Consider the following 12,345-nt stretch of genomic DNA (forward strand, 5'->3'; position numbering starts at 1 on the left):
TTCTTCATCATTAATGTCAATTTCATATATTTGCATTACTTACAATACACCTAATGCCATTGATATTTGCTAAGGAGATGTATTATCCTGCATTAGTTGTATCTAATCAACCATCCCTTGAAGATATGGTCAATATCTACCAGTTAAAATTAGTCGTTATTATCATCTACTTCAATTTTTTAGGTTAATATATGCTAATAGAGTTTCTGTTATATTGTATAGAAAATTCACAAAGATTATTTTAAGCTTCTTTTTCCACATGATTCTGTCCATGAGACTGTTACTATTACGCATCTAAATCAAGAATGGAGGGTTGATATTGATTTTAGCATTGATAAGTATGTATTTGGCAATGGATGGTTCCCATTTGTAAAAGACAAGGGTTACAGATTTGGTGATGTTTTTGTTTTCTGTCCCACTCAGCCACACGAATGGGGAATGTTATATGTTCCAGAAAATCCGGAGTGGCAGCATAAGATTTTTGATGTCTATGTCTCTTATCCAACAATGAATAAGTTGGTATGTTAAACCTTATTATTATTCGGACGTTTATATAAATTTTAAATTTTTTTATTTTAATTTTTTTTATTAACAATGTTTATTAAACTTGGATGTAAGCAATTAAGAGACGATCGGCTTGTACGTTACCTTCCATATCTGAAACGTGGAGAAGATCATCTGCCAACTGGGATGTTTCTGTATTTGATGGAAGTAGATGGACTCTTGTGTTTAAAAGTTTCAAAAGCAGTAATTCTGGATATGCATTTGTTGGTGAATGGTCCAGTTTAGCAAGGCATGTTAACTTACAAGTTAATGATTATCTTGTGTTTTTACCGTATGATCAGAATACTCTGTAACATCCTGATTCTGATAACAATTAATAAAATAAATTTCGTTTATTTATAGTGTGTCGTTTATCGGTTTAAATAAATAAACTAATCAAAAATGGGCTTGGACTTTAGAAGATGGAATAGGATATGGAATGGGCCTTAGGTCCATGGGCTTAAGGGGGGTATAAATACCCTTAAACCCTAAACCTTTCCATTTTTATCTATATCTACACCATAGCCTACACCTTGGAAAACACACACAAACACCATCCTAAAACCTGAGCCTAGATCCGAAAGTGGAAACCCAAACCCGTTGATGCTAGATCATTGTGATGAACCAAAACAACATCAAGACTAGACCGTGTTCGCAAACCTACTCGTTTAAGGTACGTTTATATAGAGAACTTGTTCATATAGGTTCGGAATCGTTTAGAAATCATTGTTATGTTGAGTCTTGTGAAAACAAAACTAACGAAACAAAGATTTCTGAAATTGATTACTATTTGATAGGTTAATTGTTAAACTAAAAGAACCCGTAGTAAAGATGCATAAATCACACCTCATAAACGTGAATTTTTGGATGAATGGACGATTAGGGTTTGTAGGCGCTGTAATTCCGAATCCATTGATACCAAAATCATGATGTTTCGTTAAAAAACGAAGGTTTAATTGCAGATCTAAGAATCGTTGACCAATTGGTGTACTTGGCGATTTTGACTTTGACCCTGAGTCAAAGTCTGGATAAGATTGGTGCAAGGTAACGAATCAACTAACCAATTCGTTAAGGCAAGACAACGAATCAGTTCGCCCATTCTTTATACCCAAACAACGAATCAGTTCACCCATTAGTTATGCCCAAATAACAAACTAGACAGCGAACCAGATAACAAATCAGGTGATTCGTTACTCGCCAATTTGTTAAGAATAAGGTAACGAATCAGGGCTTGTTCAGATAATGAATTGGAATGATGAATCAGATGATGATCAGATGACGACTCAGTTAACGAATTAGATTATGAAAGTAACGAATTAGTTAACGAATCAGGCTTAATTTGTTATAGCGAATGAGTTATACAGTTTGTTGAGGGTAATAATTAAACTAGAAAGACGATACGTGTAGTGATAGTTAATTGATATGTGTAATTGTTATACAGTTAGTCATGCACAAATCAAGAAGGGAATAACGATTAACGGTGAACGTAACCGAGTTCAGGTGAGTTCTAGCCCCATTTCCTTGTTATGTTTTCGGGACTGTGTGCATACTCGATGTGAATGTTAATACACTTACCTTAAATGGTAAGTTTATGTCTTAATGAAGATTGTGATACTTATGTATGTATGCTTGACAGTACGTGAACGACCTTCGAGTATTGTACGTATTGTTAAGGCAAGTATAGTGTAGTATGTATGATATGTGTATGTGAATAAGGAAGTATGTACGACTACGATATGTATGGTATTAAAGGTATGGATATGATAATGAAAGGTAAGGTAAGGTTAAAGGGTTGCATACCCTAATAGTATATGCGAAGGTTAAAGGGTTGCATACCCTAATAATATATGCGAAGGTTAAAGGGTTGCATACCCTAATAATATATGCGAAGGTTAAAGGTTTGCATACCCTAATAATATATGCGAAGGTTATAGGGCGTAATGCTCTTTAAAATGTAAGGTATGGTTATGCAAGTATGAAAGTATGAAGTATGTACGAAAGTAGGTAGTTATGAATGTGTTGCATGCGGCATGATTAACTAGAACTCACTCAGCGTAGCTGACTTTTAGTATGCACGCAGGTGAGTAGAATGAGACAACTGGCTTGAGTACGGGCACATGGCAGAAGAATAAGAGTCTGGAATCTGAAGACCTAAGACGTTTTTAATTAATGTTTTTGATTCGAAAGACAAAGTTATGGGTTTGATTGTAATGTTTATGAAAGTTTTTAATATTCCGCAAATGTTTTAATTAACTCCGATATTTAGAACTGTGTTTATGAGTAAATCCAACGTCCAAAGTAGGGCATCGGTAACGGGGCCTTACATACTCTCAGGTTATATGTCTTTGATAGTTGTGGTGTTGAACTTACACAGTTTGTTCAACAAAATTTGGTTGTTGGTCGGTCGGCCAATGTTGATATAGTTACTATTTCTGGTTAGTTTCCCTATATTCACGTAAGTTGTATATCCAAATATAATTATTTGTTAACTTTTGTTCTATGTTTTTATAATTATATGATGAAAGTTTTGGTGTTGTTGATCTAGAAGGTGAGCGTGTTAGGATTCAAGATGAGCATGCCGATAACAATTTTGTTGAAGTTGTTATTAGATATCGTTTGGTAAGTTTTTTCTCATGTCATAAATTGGTTATGGTATACAAACTTTTTTTGTATTTAAGTATGTATTATTCTAAATACAAAATAATTTTGTTTATATATTTACAGCGTTTACCTGTTGAATTTGCTCGTGACAATGGATTGAATAAAGAGACTGAGTTGGTGTTGATAAACCCAGATGGTGAAGATGTGATGACTAGAATCCACATGGAATACAATCATGGTAATTACAAGTTTAGAGTTCATGACTGGCCAGAATTTGTTCGCGTTAATTCACTTGAGTTTGGGAAGAAATGTCTACTCGAGTACAATCGTGCCACTCATTCTCTAATCCTGTCCCAAGTGTTTTAATAGGTTTAAACTAAGCTTTTGTGGTATCAATATTGGGGGTTCAAGAATATTATCTTTTGGTTGTTTAAGTTATGCTACAATTGACACTTTTACTTTTTTCTGTTTAATATCTTTGTTAATTATTATGTTTTTGTATAAAATTAACAGCTTTTATAAAACCTATGTTTATCATATGCTTAGATTCATCATAGATGTTGATGTAGTTGAATACGTATCATAAATGTTATAGTATCTTATGTTTAGTATTTATTAAATTTAATTATTTAGTATATGTTTTATATTTTCATAGTTTACTTATTCCGTATTTTATTTTAAGTAACAAATAAATGTGTTGAATTTCCTAATTTGTCATGATTCTTCTAGAATAATGTTTTCTTCAATACCCACCCTTGTGATTTCATTTTATGGAAATTCGTATCCTAATAATATTACCGCCTATTACCTAAGTTAGACTCTTATTTTAAAAAGTTTTATAAATCCCTAAACATCTTTTAGGCTTAACATCTTGTTTTTCATTCTGCCTACCGTCATTCATGTATGCCTCCATCCCTTAATTTCTACTTTGCTATTTCTAATGTATAATTAACTTCTGGCGATTCTTATAGAACTCATATTTTTTTAGATTAATACATCAATAACTAATATATTGTACTTATATTATGGTGTTTACTGTAAAAAGAATATGTTGATAATGACAACTTCTTTTGTCATGCTTATCGAAGATCCGAAATTTCCTATTCAGGTTATTTTTAAACTTTATAATAACATTTTTCAATAAGCATTCAGTTTCTAATTTTTGTAACTTTTAATTTTGTTATTAGGAAATTCCAAAAGAATTTGTCCTGCAAAATTCTATGATGTTTAAAGAGTTGCTGAAAACCATTGAAATTCATCATTACAAAGGATCATTGATAGTGGAGTTGAAAACACATGAAAAAACCGTTTGTTTTGGTGATGGAGTCACTTATCTAATGTGTTCTTTGAAGATTCGTCCTTATCAACGGATTATTTTTATTTTATTTGAAGATGAAAGTAAATGGTTAGTTAGAACTCCTTCGAAGAAGGCCATTTCTACTGGGCATCGATAGGCATTTGTTTTATACGTCCATAATAGAATGAATGATAAATTGGTAAAATTCAGATTCTTTGTTTTCACTTAATAGTCAGTCTTATAAATTTATATTAAAACGGTTTTAATATTCATTAATATTTTCCTATTTTCCTAACAGGTTGTTTCAAAGAAGAATATTGAATCCCAGTTTCAAGACTCGCTTCAAATTGGAGTACTTAACTTCATTTTTGATCATAACCATTCATGTGATATCAGTTTTAAATTTTATAAAAAACACTATTCATTTGGTGACGGTTGGAAACAGTTGGTTAAAGATTTGTGTTTGATTTGTGTTTTAGAAATGGTGACGTTCTATGGTTGAAGTATGGGAACAAGTCTACCATTGATTTAAGAGTGTATGACAATAATGGTATTCCTTTATTGTTTCCACATCTACCACCAGTTATTTGTCATAAATTATCAAACTTCAATCCACATGGTGAACATACCGTGGAGTCTCCATATTGTCAATCAGTAGTTGGTTTTTCTCACAATCACGTTTTCAATCATAGTGATAAAAATAGGGCTGAAAACTCTAATTTTTATTTAGATTTTTATAAGAAGATTGAATATCGTATGGTAATAAATATAATACTCTTTTATGCTTTCATTATGTTTTTGTTACTTTAATTTTAAAATAATTATATAAACATTTTATTTATTTTTGTTAGCCCTTACTTGCTGAAGTTGGGAGACTTGCAAATCTGAAAAAAGAACGCTTAAGTTCAGGACTTTAGCTGGGACTGAAACAATCTTCAAGGTTAAAAACGGAGGCGAAAACGAGAAGGGTCGCTTTACGTTAATTGGATGGAAGGATTACGTGATCAACAATCAATTACCTTTTGGCTGGAGTTTAGTTATTCGTTTTTATAAGAATAATGTTGTTTTGGTTGTGATTAAAATCCATTAGTGATGAGTTTTTGTTTTTGTTTTTATTACTTTCGTCTCTATTAAAACTTTATTATACTCCGTATGAATGATGATATTACAATTTAATTTTGTCTGCTTTTGGAATAATGTGTTTTTGTATTGTTATTGTTTTCATTAATTTCTGTTTATACCTAACTATTTGTTAACATAATCACAATAACCAAAACCTTTGTGTAACCCTAACCTATGACAATTTAACAATTTTCGTTATTCCTATTTTATAATAATTATTTTTAAAGTTAGTCAAAATATCTTTATATTAAACCTTTGACTTACATTTGATTATAATAATCACATATCAAAATATATTTAATATTATCAAATCGTTAAGTATTCTATTATAATTATCTTCCATATTTAGCAATGTCTTCATCTTCTATATTCTAAAAATATGTTCAACCATTTTTCTCTGTTATTTTTCTAACCATGTCTTCATATTCAAATAAACGTAAAGAAGTTCCCCGCACCTTAAAGAGCAACAACTACGATCGAAATGGTATTTTAGTTTTTGTTTAAGAATCTATCAACCCAACATATTGTTTACCGGTATTGCTTTTTTGGTTTAAACTTAATTTTGTATATTTCGTTTAGGTAATCTTCCAAGAAACCCATTGTCAGATGTTTCAAACACATCACGGCCAAATAACATTCAAAGTGTTCATGTTAATTCTCCTAACACATGTTTCTTGAACTTATACTCATCTCCAATGTATCATTACAATCCATACGATAATTTTAAGAAGGAGGAGTCAACATTTGAATCATAATTTTAATCAAGTTGAATTTGTTTGTTTTGAAATATTAAATTTTTTATTTTACATTTTCTTAATTTATTCTATATTTGTTTAAATAAAGGTCAACCTCACATCGGGCAGTTAGGTAACCTTCCAAGCAATACACCACTTATTATATCTCAAAACTACCCATCAAGTAATTATGTGTCTATTTTTGGTGCAAGTAAGTTATATATGTATTATATTTATAATATTTGTGTAAATTTATTGTTAATAGTTTACTGGACTTATGTTAAAATTCTAAACGCAGATTCCAATATTAGAACCGGTACTCCCTATGAAGTTCAAAGTAGTTGTCTTTCTACAGTTTACAAAGGAAAGGAACATTTTTTTCCTTCAACACTTCCAAGCGTAAACAATAATTCACTATAGTTATTAAAAACAAGATAGTTTCCTATTTCCGTATGTTTTGCCATGACAATTAACAAAAGTCAAGGTCAATCATTGTCAAGAGTTGGATTGTATCTTAAAGATCAAGTATATTCTCACGGTCAGCTTTATGTTGCTTTGTCAAGAGTGAAGAGTCAAGATGGTATTAAGTTAGTGATACTCGACAAAGAATCAAGGCTTACAAATAAAATAACAAATGTTGTTTTCAAGGAGATTTTTGGAAACGTAGAATGTTAAATGTTTAAACTTGTTATGTAAGTCAAATGGTTATATTCTAAAGTAATGGTATAATGTAATTTATTTTGCTTTATACTTTAAATGTATTTAGTTAAATGTTTTTTGAATATTTGTTTGTTATCCTATCTTAAAATTTGTTATTTAATTACAAATACCTATTTAATGTTACTATCAACCAAAAATCTACGGATATAAATAAATATGTATAAAATTCGTTTTATAAGATACCATTCTTATATTTACTTTTTAACTTAAAGTATTTAAGATATTTATAATACTATCTAATAAAATATTACTAATTATAGGCTAACCATACATTATAATTACTAGATAGATTTCATAATTAACTTTCTTGGAAAAATAAAACCGTCACTTCTTAAATCAATTTTTTAATTTTCAATTTTAATCTTCTTCTTCTTCTTCTTTAACGATTCTAACTTTGTGAACATAACTAAATTCCGATAATGGCTACGATTATGAATTGGAGGTTTTGTAACATATTTCGTAAGTATCAATTTGTGTTTAGCGATTTAGTCACGATAGAAAAAGATAATATTGAATCTGTCATGTTGTTCAATAATCAGGTGAAACATCAAATACATGAGATTGGTGTTAGGAAGAATTTGCCATGTCAACAAGAAACAAATCTGATAAATGTTTTACATGATTTCCTTCATGATCTTCATCAACAGGATTTACCTTATGAACATGTAAGTGAGTGGTTTTTTTACCCTTATCAAAAAAAGTGTAGGTTCCCTGGACGGATCACACGAGATATCCCGATATACACAGGTGCGGAATCCCTGTGTAGATCGTTACGGACGTAGAATTCAATCTCACAAACACACGAATACGATACGAACAAACTCACGTTATATTAATAACTCAAACCGTGATACTTACAGACTCTCGACCTCACGTCACTTGACTCACTGAATTACACGTAAATTAACCAACTAATCGACTTCTAAAACGATCAGCCGTACACTATATAAATACACGACAACTTCGCCTCAGGCGAAGTTGTCCATAACTTCGCTCGTTCAACAAGTTCGCCTAGGCGAACTTGTTGACAACTTCGCTTGGTTAACAAGTTCGCCTAAGCGAACTTGTCAACAACTTCGCTTTAACAAACAAATACACAAACAATATTAAAGACTCGATTACAGACATTAGACATATGAACTACTGACATCTATGCACCAACAGACTCCCCCTTGGCAGTAGCTTCATATCTTGATCTTTCAGCTCTTGTCTCGTAATCCTGTATCTTCAAGCGTGCACTCCTTCTCTAACACATACCGTGACTACTCGCTGATATTTCCTTGCTTCATCCTTCCAAGCAGGAATATAGAATATCTTCTTTTCATTCAACACTTGCATATCAGCTTTCGATAAGTTAACAAGATGCATCGGATCATACACCCTCAGCACTTCTTGTTCGTCTTCGTCTTCCATCACGGCTTCAGCAGTCTGGCAATCAACGTACCACCATTTTAGATTCTTCAACACATCTTGAGGCATAGTCTTCATTTGAACCTCCTTGATGCATCGGATCGGTTTGTACTTCATCACCATCCATGGCTTGCCATCTGCTCTCATTCCCCTTTCTGTATCCTCCACGAGCTTTCCCTTCTGTGGCTTTAATAGTTCAAACTTCTTCTCTTTTACGCTTTCTTTCCACACGATCTTCCCAATCACTATTGCCATGTTGTCGTCACTTCTATTTATCAGGCCCAACCTGGCCAAATCCTTCACCTCACATTCCGGCAACGTATTGAGAGATCTCAACATTCTTTTGAAGTATTGAATACCATCATAACGCTTCACCACAAACAACTTTATCTGTTCATCATATATCCAACAGATAATTCCCTTCTTCGACTCAGCATAGCCTTTGATGTTATAACTCTTCTTGAACATGGCTGGAACAGCAGGCTTCTTGGTCTTAATAAACCAATGAGCACAGCCTTCCCTCCACCTAGGCTGCTCCTCCCACTCAGTCTCATCCATCTCAGTACCCATGTCGGCTTTCTCAACATCAGGGATCTCGTGTTCAACGTCTTCTTCTACTATCTCCCCCTCTTCTATCCCATCTTCAATCTCAATCTGCTCACCGATCTTCTCAATCACATCACTCGGAAGCACATCTTCATCAAATAACACATCATCACTGAACATATCATCGTCCAGTTCCTTCAACGCATCAATCACGTCATCCTCCACCAACACCACATCATCACCACCAGCCGCATCGGTAGACTCCCCCTCAGCTGTGGAAGTACCAAGAGTTTGAGAAGTTCTTGGCAGCTCACCACCTGCATCTTTCGATGCATTGGGATCATCGTCTCGGTCATTTCTTCTTTTAGTCCTGAGCTCGTCGCCCTTACAGCTCATCTCCCCCTGAGATGCCAAGAACTCCTTCAAGGCATCTATAACTTTCCCATGCTCAACCAGGAGGGATGCCTGTAGTTGATTTGCTTCCACTAGGCTTTGAATAGTCTTAGATTGCTCTGCTACGATCCGCTCTAGTGAAGCTATTCTCTCTGAGTCTGAAGTAGGCGTAGGCGAGACACCAGAAGCAGGCGTAACCGCAGGTGGTACCATACCTGATAACCCTGCAGTAGTATTGACCGTTGACTCTACAAATCGTGCAGCTACCACCGACTGAGTAAGCGTTGGAGGTGGTAGAGACACGATCTCCGGAGTCGACGTCTGGATAGCAGTGATGGATGGAATGCCAGCAGCTGATGTAGCCACCACGGGAACATCCGCAGCGCTTGTACTTGTAACCTGTACAGAAGAAGGAACAATAGACATACCAGACAGTGCGGCCGGAGCAAAACGTACTATCCTTGAAGTCTCTCCAGCTCCCATGCCAGCACCTGTCCTTTCCCGTCTTGATCTTCTTATCAGCTTATGTATATCTTCTTCCTCTTCTGACTCTTCATCATCCTCCGTTCTCTTTCTTTTCCCAAACGTTCTCTCTCGAGACACCATCAACCGTCTCCCCTCATCCATGATCTCATCCAAATCTGAGTCAGCTATCGAAGTTGCTGCTCTAGTAACACTTACACCCGAACCCTGTGCAGCAGAGACCTGCACCTCTTCAACTTGATCCATATCAAAATAACCTTGACCTCCAAAACAGCGTCAAGATCAATATCCTCTGCAGCCGACACAACAGGCACAGCAGGTGCAGCTTGAGTTGCTCTCGCCTGTTGCGGTTGAGGATCTCTGAACTCGTCCCCACCAGCAGGAACATACTCTGGGTTGATTAAAAACCCAAACAGTGGAGTATGCCTGGGATGACGTTCAGGGTTGCTCCTCGCACTCGAAGTGCGGCATTGAGCAAAGATACGTTTGCTCATGGATTCCACGTATCTTATCGGTCGTCTCTGTGGTAGATTCGAAGCCACATGGTTCAATATCATCTGGATAAAACGTGGATACATAATGAACCGCTCCCGAGACATCGCCCTTCTTTGCCTGTCAATCTCGTAAAAGACCATCTGACTGAAACTGAAGCGTTTATTGTAAGTCAGTGCAGTCATTGCAGACGCATGGTCGCACCCATACCGTCAGTGCCCGCCTTCCTCCCAGACATGCAAACTATCATAACGTGCATGAGGAAGCGCCACTGATCTAGAAGGAAACCCTTCCTCCTCTGGGTATCACCTAATGGACCAGAGTAGCCCATTCGGAGAAATGCTCCATCACGGAACGGAGCCACAAACTCCGTTGGATCGTCCCTCGTCTCATCTCCAAACCGTAACGCCACCCGGATCTGTTCAGAATTGAACTGAACTTCTTGATTGTTCACAGTCGCTCGCATGACCGGGGGCTCAACGCGACAATCATATTCTACCGTCTGCCAAAAGTCTTCGATATTTGGTAGAGATATCGGCAGAGTGTTCGTGATCGCATGAAAAATCCTCGAGCGTAGGAGGAAAGTTATGATCTCGCGGTAATCGTCCACACCGCTCGCCTCCGGGTCAAGGGTGATGTACATATTGTGACCCGGGAAAAATTGACGTTGGTTATCACCATCGTCTCCTCCTACACCACCAGCACCCGCTATCGCAGCCATATCTGCAACAAACTAAACAAGTTAGATAAACGTTAATGGATAACACAAGTTCGCTGGTTACCATGAGCGAAGTTGTGATAAACTCTGTATAGGCGAAGTTAAAGTTGAGGCGAAGTTGGGAACAACTTCGCTTCAGCCTTAAGTTCGTCTAATTAATATTAAGTAAAAATGATATAGGCGAAGTTAATGTTAACTTCGCCTCATCACAACATCGCCTCAGGCGAATTTAAGTTTCAGGCGAAGTTATAGATAACTTCGCCTCAGGCGAACTTAAGCTCCAGGGGAAGTTACGGATAACTTCGCCTAAACCCTAACTTCGCCTGAATCTGAAACGGCGACAGTTAGGTTAATGCAAACATCGATAATCCGATGTTTCGGCTAGTTTAGACGAATAAGGACCCTTAAACCAAGCTTTTTAAGGACATGTTAACGATCAGTATGGTTATTAACACGTAACAGCAAGTTTTGAAACTCGGTTTCAAAATCCGATGGTCCGAGGGTTCGAAACCAGTCGAAACAAACATTTAGACGCTTGAATGAACATTGAGTATGTGATATAATGGTATTTCGAACCTTGAATCGGTGTGAAAATCGGGAATAAATAACACGTAATCGGTTTAAATATCAAGTTCGCCGGAAAAGTAAGTTCGCTGTGGATATAAGTTCGCTGATATAATGAACAGTTTGACTCTAAGAATTCTTTATATAGGGGATCTGTTATACAGGCGAAGTTACGGATAACTTCGCCTAGGCGAAGTTATTCACAACTTCGCCTGTTCAACAACATCGCCTATATATTTACAAAATTTAACCTTATAATTTGAACATTTTTCAATTAAGTTACAAAACTTTCCTTGAAGAACTAAACGACACGATCAAGTCTAAGTAACCAGTTAAAAAATCATAAAACTATCTAAGTACAAAAACTTAAAAAATTTAAAGTATAAAGGATCAAATTTCAGTCTCGATAGGGACTGCTACGTTTTAGAAAAGATCCGAACAGGAATCATACTAAGTATGTGACTGTCACATAGATCCGTGTTTAGCTGTATTATGACATAAAGAGACAGGTTGTAAGCAGGTAAATAACTTAAGATGGTTTTCATCGTTTCTGTGATACGAGTTATATTCAATTAAGCCTCAAAATTTAAGTGGGCAACAACTCAGAAATATTGATGCCTCCTATCTCTCCTCAAAGCGTATTTGGCTTTCCCCAAGTCACCCCGAATTGACTTCGACCCATAGTGTCTGATTAAGTTGTAAGTATTCTTGATCTGGTTCCC

This window comes from Bidens hawaiensis, unplaced genomic scaffold (genome assembly GCF_021521415.1).
Source record: "Bidens hawaiensis isolate Kalapana, Puna unplaced genomic scaffold, B.hawaiensis_p1.1 tig00006635_1, whole genome shotgun sequence".
NCBI classification, from domain to species: Eukaryota; Viridiplantae; Streptophyta; class Magnoliopsida; order Asterales; family Asteraceae; genus Bidens; species Bidens hawaiensis.